General features: G+C 42.9%; 1 protein-coding gene across 6 annotated transcripts in view; it reads right to left on the bottom strand.

Annotated features, from left to right (window-relative positions):
- The window catches only part of lin54 (lin-54 DREAM MuvB core complex component), a 95,577-nt gene that overhangs the window by 60,346 nt on the left and 22,964 nt on the right, over positions 1–12,267 (bottom strand). The window lies entirely within an intron of this gene.

Raw genomic sequence — 12,267 nt, 5'->3', positions numbered from 1 at the left:
AACCAACTCATGGTTGCAAAACTCAAAACACAGTGTCCAACATTAGATGTGATTCAACAATTTTCAACATTTGCTAAATAATGCTCAATGTGCTAAGATTTATGCTGACAACCAATTTAAGATTGTCAGTTGGGTTTGTAGTGTGGCACATTTGCATGTACTGGAATCTACATGTATTAATACACAGGGCCCTGTTCTTTGTAGACAGAAAGAACATGTACACACATTGTGGCTGTTTCAGCTAAACAAAATAAATGACAGCCATTCGCTGACTCAGTCCTCAGGGCAATACCTTGACTAATCAGGGTCAAGTTGCCTGGTTTAAATTTCAAACAATGTTTGGCAGTTAACTGTCAGTCACCATCACTGGTGCATTCTCCGTGGCAACGCCTCTACCAGAGTTCACTTGCCAACTAATCGGTACTCTGTTCACATACAGTATAAATTGCTGTTTCCTCCTTATACTGGTAATCTCGCGAAGTGCCCTGATGAGTGCAAGATGAAAAGCTTCGACATGTCTCTTCTTTCAGCAATACTTAAGTTCTGTACTGCCAAATGACCAAAAAAAAGAGAAACAGAAGTACTGAAGAGATAGAGAAACAGCAGGAGAAGAACAACAGAAACAGATAGAGATTGAATCCTCTGACTTGCGCACGCACTATTTGGGGTGGATTAATTAATATATACTTAGGTTATGAGTATCAGACTTTAAGCAAAAATCAGTGTCAGTTACATCATTTAGCCCCATTATGCCTCACTACTTCATGGCGCTGGACGCTTGGACCCCACCTGACTTTGTAGAATGCAAAGAGATGGACATATAACTGATGCAATTTAAAAATGCATTTTTAAGATTCTCTAGAATATTCAGTTTTTGATTTCCTCAATACCAATTTTTTGCCTGAAGAGTCTGACTTATTAGTTTTTGTCCGTTTTATAGATACCATTGAAAGGAAGGAGGCAGAAATCCTGCCAGAAATCAGAAAGTTGGCAAGAGAGGAGATTTGTGAAAATAGCTGGAACACAAAAGGAAGAATGTCTTTCTGCAGTAATTTGTCAAGGGGATGGAGGAGTAAGGGAGGAGAGGGGAGAATCAGATAAGTGTTTCATGTAAGATGATTCATACTGCATATTAATTTAGCATCAATAAAACAGGAAAGCTCAGTGATTTAACTTTGATTTCCATTTTAGTGACTTAGAAGCTGCATGGGCATTCATAGTCATGACTGCAGAACTTTCAGGTCCGACTAAAGTATGGTAGCCTTAATTCCAAAAAAACTTTACATGCACTACTGAAATGGCTAATGAGGAATGATAATGAGATTACAATGCAATTGCTTTGAATATATTGGAACCTTCATTATTTATTCTCTACCAGAATGAGAGAGAATGAGTTATGGAAGCTATTATTTCATTGCACTGTCCTTTAACATTAACCTCTCCTGTCGAACATAAATCAATCTCACGGCCTACAACAGATCGAATTCAAATTTTATTGTACTACGCTTGCCCGCATTTCTGTGGCTAATGCATTGCTGTGCCATATTCTTTTTATTCATTCACGGAATGTGGGCTTCGCTGGCTGGGCCAGCATTTATTGCCCATTCCTAGTTGCCCTTGAGAAGGTGGTGGGGAGCTGCCTTCTTGAACCACTGCAGTCAGTGTGGTGTAGGTACACCCACAGCGATGTTAGGAAAGGAGTTCAAGGATTTTGACCCAGCAACAGTGAAGGAACGGCGATATATTTCCAAGTCAGGATGGTGAGTGACTTGGAGGGGAACTTCCAGGCGGTGGTGTTCCCATATAAGTATGCCAAATTGTGTGGCTTCTCGCTAACATTCCTATTTGCTTTCAGTGGGGAAATTATGTTCCACTGTATAGTCATTTCAGTTTGAGCTCTCCAACCACCTCAAAAGACATTACATTGAATGGTAAATCCAGCATGATGAAAACGTTCTTCAATCCTTTTAACTGCCTGAGTATTAAATGTCACCAAAAGTGATTTTTAAGTCAAGAGTGCACACTGTAGATTTGGGATTCAACTAAGGATATGCAAAGAAATGAATTGTTGCAACTATAAGCATGTAAAAGAAAGCAAGCCGTACTCAAGGACAGCTGTATCCTGGTGCCCCCAATCTTCCTATCTCACACTGCAGACTATAAAATGAAGCTACTAGTAACATGGCACAATAATATTTTAAACCAAAACTAAATAAAGTAGTTAGCTCTTTTTTTAGATTGGTTGCAGTTTTTAAAGCCAAATCTGATTGCTTTAAACTGTAAATTTTCCCCAATCCAAATGCCACCTGAGGTTTAATATATTTATTAAAATGGATTCCATCTAAAGGGAAAGATTCGGTACAAAACTATAAGTTCGTAACTGGGCATTCATGAGGAGCTGAGGGCCATCAGCAGCAACAGCAAAATTGTATTCCACCACATCTATAACCTCATGGCCCAGCATATCACTCAGTCTAGCCTTACCATCACGCCAGGGGACCAATCCTGGTTCAATGAGGAGTGCAGAAAAATATATCAGGTGCAGAACAGGCATACCAAAAAATAAGGTTGCAACCTGCTGCAGCTGCAACACAGGACTACATGCATGCGAAACAGCAGAAGCAGCATGCAACAGAGTTAAGTGGTCCCACAACCAACTAATCGGATCAAAACTCTGCAATTCTGCAACATCCAATTGTGAATGGTGGTGGACAACTGAACAACTAATTGGAGAAGGATTCACAAACATCACTATACTAATAGGCTGAAACATTTGCAGTCATCTTCAGCCAGAAGTGCCATGTGGTGATCCATTTCGGTCTCCTCCTGAGGTCCCCAGCATCATAGATGTGAGCCTTTGGCCGATTCATTCAAAGTAATATCAACAAATGTTGAACACACTGGGTATTGAAAGGGTATGGGCGCTGACAACATCCTGGCTGCAGTACAGAAGACATGTTCCAGAACCAGCCATGCTCCTGGCCAAGCAGTTTCAGCACAACCACAACATAACTATCCAACCATGTGGAAAATTGTCCATATATGTCCTGCCTTCAAAAAGCAGGATAATTTCAACCTGGCTGTAATAACGGATTTTGTTTTCATATTTTGTGGAATATTCTGTAAAGAAGAGTGTGTGTGTGTGTGTGTGTGTGTGTGTGTGTGTGTGAGATTTTATTAAGCTAGGCAAGGGGTTGATAGGAGTCAGGCTGTCTGGGTGTTTGGAAACATGAAAAGGTTAAAGATAAAAAACAAAAACAGAATTACCTGGAAAAACTCAGCAGGTCTGGCAGCATCGGTGGAGAAGAAATCAGTTAACGTCTCGAGCCTTCACGGCCCTTCGGCAGAACTGAAGCATAGTTAGGAGAGGGGTGAAATATAAGCTGGTTTGGGGGGGGGGGGGAGAGAAGTTGAGGGTGTGGTGATTGTGGAGATAAGCAAGCAGTGATAGGAGCAGATAATCAAAAGATGTCACAGACAAAAGGATCAAAGAGGTGTTGAAGGTGGTGATATTTGTCTAAGAAAAGTGCTAATTAAGAATGGAAGACAGGACACTCAAAGTACAGCTCTAGTGGGGGTGGGGTGGAAAAGACTAACAAGGTTTTAGTTTTAGATTTAAAAATAATGGAAATAGGTGGGGAAAGAAGAATCTATTCCCCACCTATTTCCATTATTTTTAAATCTAAAACTAAAACCTTGTTAGTCTTTTCCACCCCACCCCCACTAGAGCTGTACTTTGAGTGTCCTGTCTTCCATTCTTAATTAGCACTTTTCTTAGACAAATATCACCACCTTCAACACCTCTTTGATCCTTTTGTCTGTGACATCTTTTGATTATCTGCTCCTATCACTGCTTGCTTATCTCCACAATCACCACACCCTCAACTTCTCTCCCCCCCCCCCCCCAAACCAGCTTATATTTCACCCCTCTCCTAACTATGCTTCAGTTCTGCCGAAGGGCCGTGAAGGCTCGAGACGTTAACTGATTTCTTCTCCTCTCCACCGATGCTGCCAGACCTGCTGAGTTTTTCCAGGTAATTCTGTTTTTGTTTTGGATTTCCAGCATCCGCAGCAGCTTTTTGTTTTTATAAAAGGTTAAAGATGTTAAGTTTAAGATACAAGTAAATAGATTAGATCTAACATTTTCAGTTTTAGATAAGTTGGGAGGTGTTTTGAATTTCAAAGGAGTATCAGGGGTAACAAGGAAAATGTTTGCATCTTGCAGGAGTCCACTGGCAAATAGTAGTGGGGATATTATATTTTTATTCACCCAAAAGCAAAGACATGATGGAGACATGAAAGATCTTATATTTGGAAGGGTTTGAGCTTCAAAGGGGTGTGAGAACAATGGGACTGAGATGAAAGGGGAAAAAAAATATTTGAGTTACTGTGGATAGCTGTTGAGCTAGCTATTGAACTGGATAGCTGTTGAGCCTTTAAACTGGAGATGGCTGGGAGCTGTTTGAGCTGTTGAGAAGTATTGGCTGCAGCAAGCAGTTTTATTCTGAAGTGAATTTCATAGCAAAGTGGAAGAGGGTACAGGTCATGTGGTACACCTTTATTGATGCTACAGCATTCTGCCTTGTAGGATTACATATTTAAATATCTATAAGGGAGTGTTGCCTGGAAAGTGTTTACTTGTGGATTTGACCAAGTGGTGTGTTTTGGGGAATGTTTTGTAAGACTGACCTTAATTGTATAACTATAATCCTGTGTGTTTAAGTCTTTTTTGTTAATAAAACTTTTACTTTTAATTTTTAAAAGCCGAAAAGTGTTACTGGACCTCTTACTGCTGAGAGTGGTACGCCTTCCTCTCGTTATTAGAATACAAAAAAAAGGTTGTGGCCCGTAAGCCAAGTTTCCCTCTGGGATTTGGTTTGCGCAGCAATTAGCACCAGCTGTGGCCATAACATGGCCAATTACCCTCCCTATTCCTGATCATCAGGAAAGTGATGGAAGGCGTCGTTGACAGTGCTATCAAGCATCACCTGCTCAGCAGTAACCTGCTCACCGATGCTCAGTGTGGGTTCCACTCGGACCACTCAGCCTCTGACCTCACTACAGCCTTGGTCCAAACAAAAAAGCTGAAACCCAGAGGTGAGGTGAGAGTGATTGCCCTTGACATCAAGGCAGCATTTGACAGAGTGTGGCATCAAGGAGCCCGAGCAAAACTGAAGTCAATGAGAATCAGGTGAGGAGGAGAGACGGACTGGTTGGAGTCATATCAAGCACAAAGGGAGATGGTTGTGGTTATTGGAGGACAATCATCTCAGTCTCATGACACTGCTCCAGGGGTTCCTCAGAGTAGTGTACTAGGCCCAGCCGTCTCATCAGTGATCTTTCCTCCAACATTAGGTCAGAAGTGAGGATGTCTGCCGATGGTGCAGTGTTCAGTACCATTCACAATTCCTCAAATGCTGAAGCAGTCCATGTCCACATGCAGCAAGACCTGGACAACAACCAAGTCAGACTTGGACTGATAAGTGGCAAGTAGCATTTGTACCAGGCAATGACCATCTCCATCTTTCCTTGATGTTTATCAGCATGATCAGTGCCAAATCCCTCACCATCAATATCCAGAGGTTTACCATTGACCAGAAACTGAATTGGACAAGCCATATGAATACTGTGGTTACAAGAGCAGGTCAGAGACAGGTGAATTCTGTGGTGATTAACTCACCTCCCGACTCCCAAAGCCTGTCCACCATCTACAAGGCATAAGTCAGGAGTGTGATGGAATACTCCCCACTTGCCTTGAATGTTGTTGGAACGGCACTCATTAGGAAGCTCGACACCATCCATAAAGTTACTGAACAGAATTTAATAAAACAGAACCACAAGATAATGCTCTACCACCTCGCTCAACTCCCCACTGGGGTGCCAGTGAGAAACACACAAAGCCTTGGCTGCTGCCTACCAGTGCCGGTCACTCTCAAGGTGCAAACCTGCCCCAGTAGAAGCCAGGCCCAGACACAGTTATGGATCCTCTAGGGTGTATAGCTGGGCATAGTGAGCCTCCGCCAGCAGAGGAACATGCATAGGACAGAGAGAGCACGCAGCCTGCGGTGACTCCTCCTTGACAGGCAGCGGCCCTAGTAGCTGATACCTGTTCAGTCCAAAGCCAAGACCTACTGCCGCAGTTCTCCAGTTCCCTGTCAGCCGCATTCACCGGTTGCTACACAGTGCACTATGCCAAGCATGTAAAGGCTAGAGTCCCCGACTACCTGACTGTCAAGATCCTGGAGCTGGCGGCAATGCAGCTGGGAGAAGAGGACAAACTGCATCATCCCCTACCACCTCCAGCTCACCTTCAGCAATGGCGAGACATCAACAAGCTGCTGAAAGGGCATCATACCCATGGCGGAGTCCTGCTCAACATCCAGGCTATGCTACTACCCAGGAAAACCAGGTACCCCAGCAAGCTAAAAGGACAAGAACAGAAAAAAAGAGAGTGGGATGGAGGAACCTGTGATTGGACGACCTGGAGCAACATGGGAGAGACATATGATTGAGAGAACAGCTCCTCGCAGATTCTACCTCCTGCACTCACTGGTCCTCCAATCAAAATACCTGGGGTGGCATTTCTTGAGTATTTCACCCATAATTGAGTTTTTGGGGGCTATATATGAGGTTTCCAAGGCAAATCCATCCACCACCCCCATGTATTTGAACCCTGCTCACGACCACCTTCCCAATGGCAATTAGGAATGTGCGATAAATGCTGGCCTTGCCAAGCAATGCTTATATCCCATCCCAGTTTCAACAGTCAGCTTTTCAGGATTCTTTGGCTTTGCCATTATGCCTCAAGAAAAAAATATAGCTGTGAGGCATGTGAATTTAAACCTCAAGGATAATATGGCTCTTCAGGAGAGAAACTAATTTAATGACCTGTGAATATGCACTGCAAACAGTATCATAGTTAAATTAAACCTAGCATGCTAGGAGGTTTCCAGGGGAGCCTGATAACCATTGTCTATTCTAACATCTTCTGCTTGAATGGAAAAAGAAAACAGAAAAGCCCCTACGAACCCCAGCCATACATATTCAAGAATTTGACTTCAGTATTATAAAATAATATCCCAGCTTGGATTTAAGACTGAAACATCACAAATGGCAACAATCAGCTCAAATTGCTCATCAATTCAAACCCTTTGATGCATTACTGCTTTACAATATTTAGCTTCTGGGTTATCTTAAATCTGGGTGTCTTAACTGCAGCTTGTAAATAATACATTGTCAATAAGATGGAGATAATTTGTTAACTTCAACAAATACAGCTCCGAATGTTACCTGCATTGACCATTCTCAAATACTTAGGGGGAGAAATAGAACAACAAACTTTTGGAAGAAGAAGTTCATCACAACTCCTTGTAGAGGTAAAATGCTTTGCTTTCATTGCGGTTTTTCCACATTTGCCTGGTATGTGTATTTTTTTTTGAAGTGCCACATTTTATATTATTTCCTTCACTTGTAGGGGACTTGATGTCCCCGACACACCATGCATGGGGACAACGTGGGACAGGAAAGCTATGCTCTGACTTCATTGTTGGATGTTCAAATACACCAGTTTTGACTTACTTCTCAAGAAAATTACTGGTGTTCATCCTTAACCTCTGAATGCAAGGTGAATTCTCAATGCAAAAGCCTGTTCCATCGATATAATAAAAAACATAATATTTTTCTTATATAATAAAAGCAAAAAACTGCGGATGCTGGAAATCCGAAACAAAAACAAAAATACCTGGAAAAACTCAGTAGGTCTGACAGCATCTTTGGAGAGGAGTACAGTTAACGTTTCGAGTCCGTATGACTCTTCAACAGAACTAAGGAAAAATAGAAAAGAGGTGAAATATAAGCTGGTTTAAGACAAAGAGGTGTTGACAGTGGTGATATTAGCTAAGAAATGTGCTAATGGTGACATTAAGGGTAGAAAGCAGGACGAGCAAGGTACAGGTAACCCTAGTGGGGGTGGGGTGGGGGGAAGGGATTGAAATAGGCTAAAAGGTAGAGATAAAACAATGGATGGAAATACATTTAAAAATAATGGAAATAGGTGGGAAAAGAAAAATCTATATAAATTATTGGAAAAAGGGGAATCGGAAAGGGGGTGGGAATGGAGGAGAGAGTTCATGATCTAAAGTTGTTGAACTCAATATTCAGTCTGGAAGGCTGTAAAGTGCCTAGTCGGAAGATGAGGTGCTGTTCCTCCAGTTTGCGTTGAGCTTCACTGGAACATTGCAGCAGGCCAAAGACGGACATGTGGGCATGAGAGCAGGGTGGTGTGTTGAAATGGCAAGCGACAGGGAGGTCTGGGTAATGCTTGCGGACAGACCGAAGGTGTTCCGCAAAGCGGTCACCCAGTCTGCGTTTGGTCTCTCCAATGTCGAGGAAACCGCATTGGGAGCAGCGAATGCAGTAGACTAAATTGAGGGAAGTGCAAGTGAAATGCTACTTCACTTGAAAGGAGTGTTTGGGTCCCTGGACAGTGAGGAGGGGGGAAGTAAAAGGGCAGGTGTTGCACCTTCCGTGGTTGCGTGGGAAGGTACCATGGGAGGGGGTTGAGGTGTAGGGGGTGATGGAGGAGTGGACCAGGGTGTCCCGGAGGGAATGATCCCTGCAGAAAGCCGCCGGGGGTGGGGGGGAATGTGTTTGGTGGTGGCCATCGTGCTGAAGTTGGCAGAAATGGCGGAGGATGATCCTTTGAATGCGGAGGCTGGTGGGGTGATAAGTGAGGACAAGGGGGACCCTATCATGGTTCTGGGAGGGAGAGGAAGGTGTGAGGGCGGATGCGCCGGAGATGGGCTGGACACGGTTGAGGGCCCTGTCAGCCACCATGGGTGGAAAACCTCGGTTAAGGAAGAAGGAAGACATGTCAGAGGAACTGTTTTGGAAAGTGGCATCATCAGAACAGATGCGACAGAGGCGAAGGAACTGAGAAAATGGGATGGAGTCCTTACAGGAAGCGGGGTGTGAAGAGCTGTAGTCAAGGTAGCTGTGAGAGTTGGCGGGCTTGTAATGAATATTGGTTGACAGTCTATCACCAGAAATTGAGACAGAGAGGTCAAGGAAGGGAACCATTGTGTCACAAGGTTTAGGTTGGTCATGGAAAAGGACAGGGGCATAAACTAGAGCACGGATAATCAATTGGGGGAAATCCAACTTTGATGGGGTGAGAATGCATCTGAGTCAAGTGAGTTGGAATCAAATGCTGGCAGAAAGGACAGTAGCTGAACAATGGGCCACCTTCAAGGAAAAGCTATTGCAGGCAATGCCAAGGTATATTCCCTTGAAGGGGAAAGGTAGGACAAATAAATCCAGAGCACCCTGGATGAGGAGAGAGGTAGAGGTGAAGATGAAAAGAAAGAAATGCGCGTATGGCCGATATCAGGTAAAAAATATAATGGAGAATCAGGCAGAATATAGAAGGACCAGAGAGGAAAGTAATAAGAAAAGCAAGGAGAGAGCATGAAAGGAGGCTGGCAGCTAACATAAAAAGGAATTGGAAAGTCTTCTATAAGCACGTAAATAATAAAAGGGTGGTAAAAGAAAGAGTAGGGCCAGTTAGGGACAGAAAAAGGGGACTTACATGTGGAGGCTGGAGAAATGGCGGAGGTATTGAATGAGTACTTTGCACCTGTCTTTACAAAGGAAGAAGATGCTACCCAGGCCAAAGTGGGAGAGGAGTTAACTGGCACACCAGAAGAATTTACAATTGGGGAGGAAGTGGTGTTAGAAAGGCTATCTTTACTTAAAATAGATAAGGTACCAGGGCAGGATGAGATGCATCCAACAAGGGTACTGAGGGAAGTGAGTGTGGAAATTGCAGAGGCACTAGTGATAATCTTCCAGTCTTCTTTAGACACAGGGGAGCTGCCAAAGGACTGGAGAATTGTGAATGTTACACCATTGTTCAAAAAAGGGTGCAAGGATAAAGCTGGCAACTACAGACCAGTCAGTTTGATCTCAGTGGCAGGGAAACCTCTGGAAACTATAGTATGGGATAAAATAAAGAGTCACTTAGAGAAGTGCAGGATAATTAAGGAAAGCCTGCATGGATTCATTAGGGGAAAATCACGTTCAACTAATTTGCTGGAGTATTTTTGAGGTGGTAATAGAGAAGGTTGATAAGGGAAATGTTGTTGATGTGGTATATATGGATTTTCAAAAGGCATTTGATACAGTGCCACATAACAGACTTGTTAGCAAAATTCTAGCTCATGGAATAAAAGGGAAAGTAGGTACTTAGATAAGAAATTGGCAGAGTGACAGGAAACAGAGAGTAGTGATAAATGGTTGCTTTTCAGATTGGAGGAAGGTTTGTAGTGGAGTCTCCCAGGGGTTAGTGTTGGGACCCTTGCTCTTCCTGATACATATTAATGACCTAGACTGTGGTGTGCAGGGCATGACTTCAAAATTTGCAGATGATACGAAGATTGGAAATGTTGTCAACTGTGATGGGGATAGTCCTGAACATCAAAAGGACAAAGACATGTTGGCGGATTGGGCAAACAAGTGGCAGATGAAGTTCAATGCAGAGAAGTGTGAGGTGATCCATTTTGGAAGGAAGGATATGGTGAGACGATATAAAATAAAGGGAGAGACTCTAAAGGAGGTGCAGGAACAGAGGGATCTCTGTGTATATATGTACATGTGTCATTGAAGATGGCAAGACAATTTGAGAGAGCAGTTAATAAAGCATATAGTATCTTAGGCTTTATTAATAGGGGCATTGAATACAAGGGTAAGGAAGTCATGTTGAACTTGTATAAGACACTAGTTAGGCCTCATCTGGAGTACTGTGTCCAGTTCTGGGTGCCATACTTGAGGAAGGGTGTAAAGGCATTGGAAAGAGTACAATGGAAATTCACAAGAATGATTCCAGGGATAAAGAACTATAAGGATAGTTTTGGAGAGTTTGGGACTCTCTTCCTTGGAGAAAAGGCAGCTGAGATGAGACTTGATAAAGGTATTCAAGATCTTGAGGGGTATGGACAGGGTAAATAGTGAGTAACTGTTCCTACTCAAGAGAACATCAAGAACTAGAGGGCACAGATTCAAAATAATTGGCAAAAGGAGTAAATGTGATGTGAGGAAAAATTTTTTCACCAGAGGGTGGTTGGACTCTGGAACGAACTTCCTGAAAGGGTGGTGGAGGCAGGTTCGATCATATTCAAAAGGGAATTGGGATTCCTACCTGAAAAGAAACAACATGCAAGGTTATGGGGATAAGGCAGGGGAGTGGGGCTAGGTGGAATGCTCTTTCAGAGAGCCAGTGCATAATCGATGGGCTGAATGGCCTACTTCTGCACTGTAAAGATTCCGTGATCTGTGAAAGGCTCAGTTCACAACTTCAGCAGAAATTATTTATAAACCATCAAAGCACTATAATTCGCTTTGGGGTCTGGTTAATACTGTAGGTTAGACAATGACAAGCCTTACACCTCTGGGACCTGGGTTCAAATCCAGTCCAGACTGATGACAGGCTAAACTCAGTCACTTGGCAATGAGGGTCCTATATAAATCCAATTTGACAGACTCAATTCAGTCCAAGTGAGTATGAGCCGACAGCACAAACTGTCCATGAATGGTTTTCAAACAGCTGGTTTTCAAACAAGGGATCAAAGTACGTCCATAAACAAGACGACATTTCAACATGTCTGGAACATACTGCACAGCAAGAACAACATCATTAATCTTATACTGTACCAAGTCCCATTCTCCCATCTGTTCTTGCATCAGACCTACATCGACTTATGGTCAGCAATGTTTCCAACTGCATTTTCTCAATTTTTTTTGAATCACTCGTGACCTCATTCCTCCCTATCTCAACGTCCTACATCTTCCCTACACCACCCCACCCCCACAAACACTCCATACCACCGAGATCTGGTCTTTTGGGGAAGTCCTCCCTTTCTCTACTGTTGACAATGTATCTTCGATTATTGTGGCCCTACACTCTGGAATTACCTGCCCAAGCCTATTTGCCTTTCAATCCCTTCTCTTATTAAAAGCCATCTATTTTATCAATTTTTTGATGCCACTCTTTAACATCTCCTTCTTTGAATAAGCGTTTATTTTTAGTTGGTTACACCCATGAAACATTCTTCCACATTAAATTTGCAATATAAATGCAAGCTGTTGTTGAAAATGCTGTTTTCTGTATTTTTCTATACCTACAGAAAGCTTTTAGCACACTTTCTAAATACGAATTAACATATTCTCCAAGGGTTGCCTACCAGAAATTGGAAGATGGGACCTTCCAGAGTA

The sequence above is a fragment of the Cetorhinus maximus genome, chromosome 1 (assembly GCF_964194155.1).
Source record: "Cetorhinus maximus chromosome 1, sCetMax3.hap1.1, whole genome shotgun sequence".
NCBI classification, from domain to species: domain Eukaryota; kingdom Metazoa; phylum Chordata; class Chondrichthyes; order Lamniformes; family Cetorhinidae; genus Cetorhinus; species Cetorhinus maximus.
Note: the sequence above shows the minus strand (reverse complement) of the source record. Positions and strands in the feature narration are given on the sequence as shown.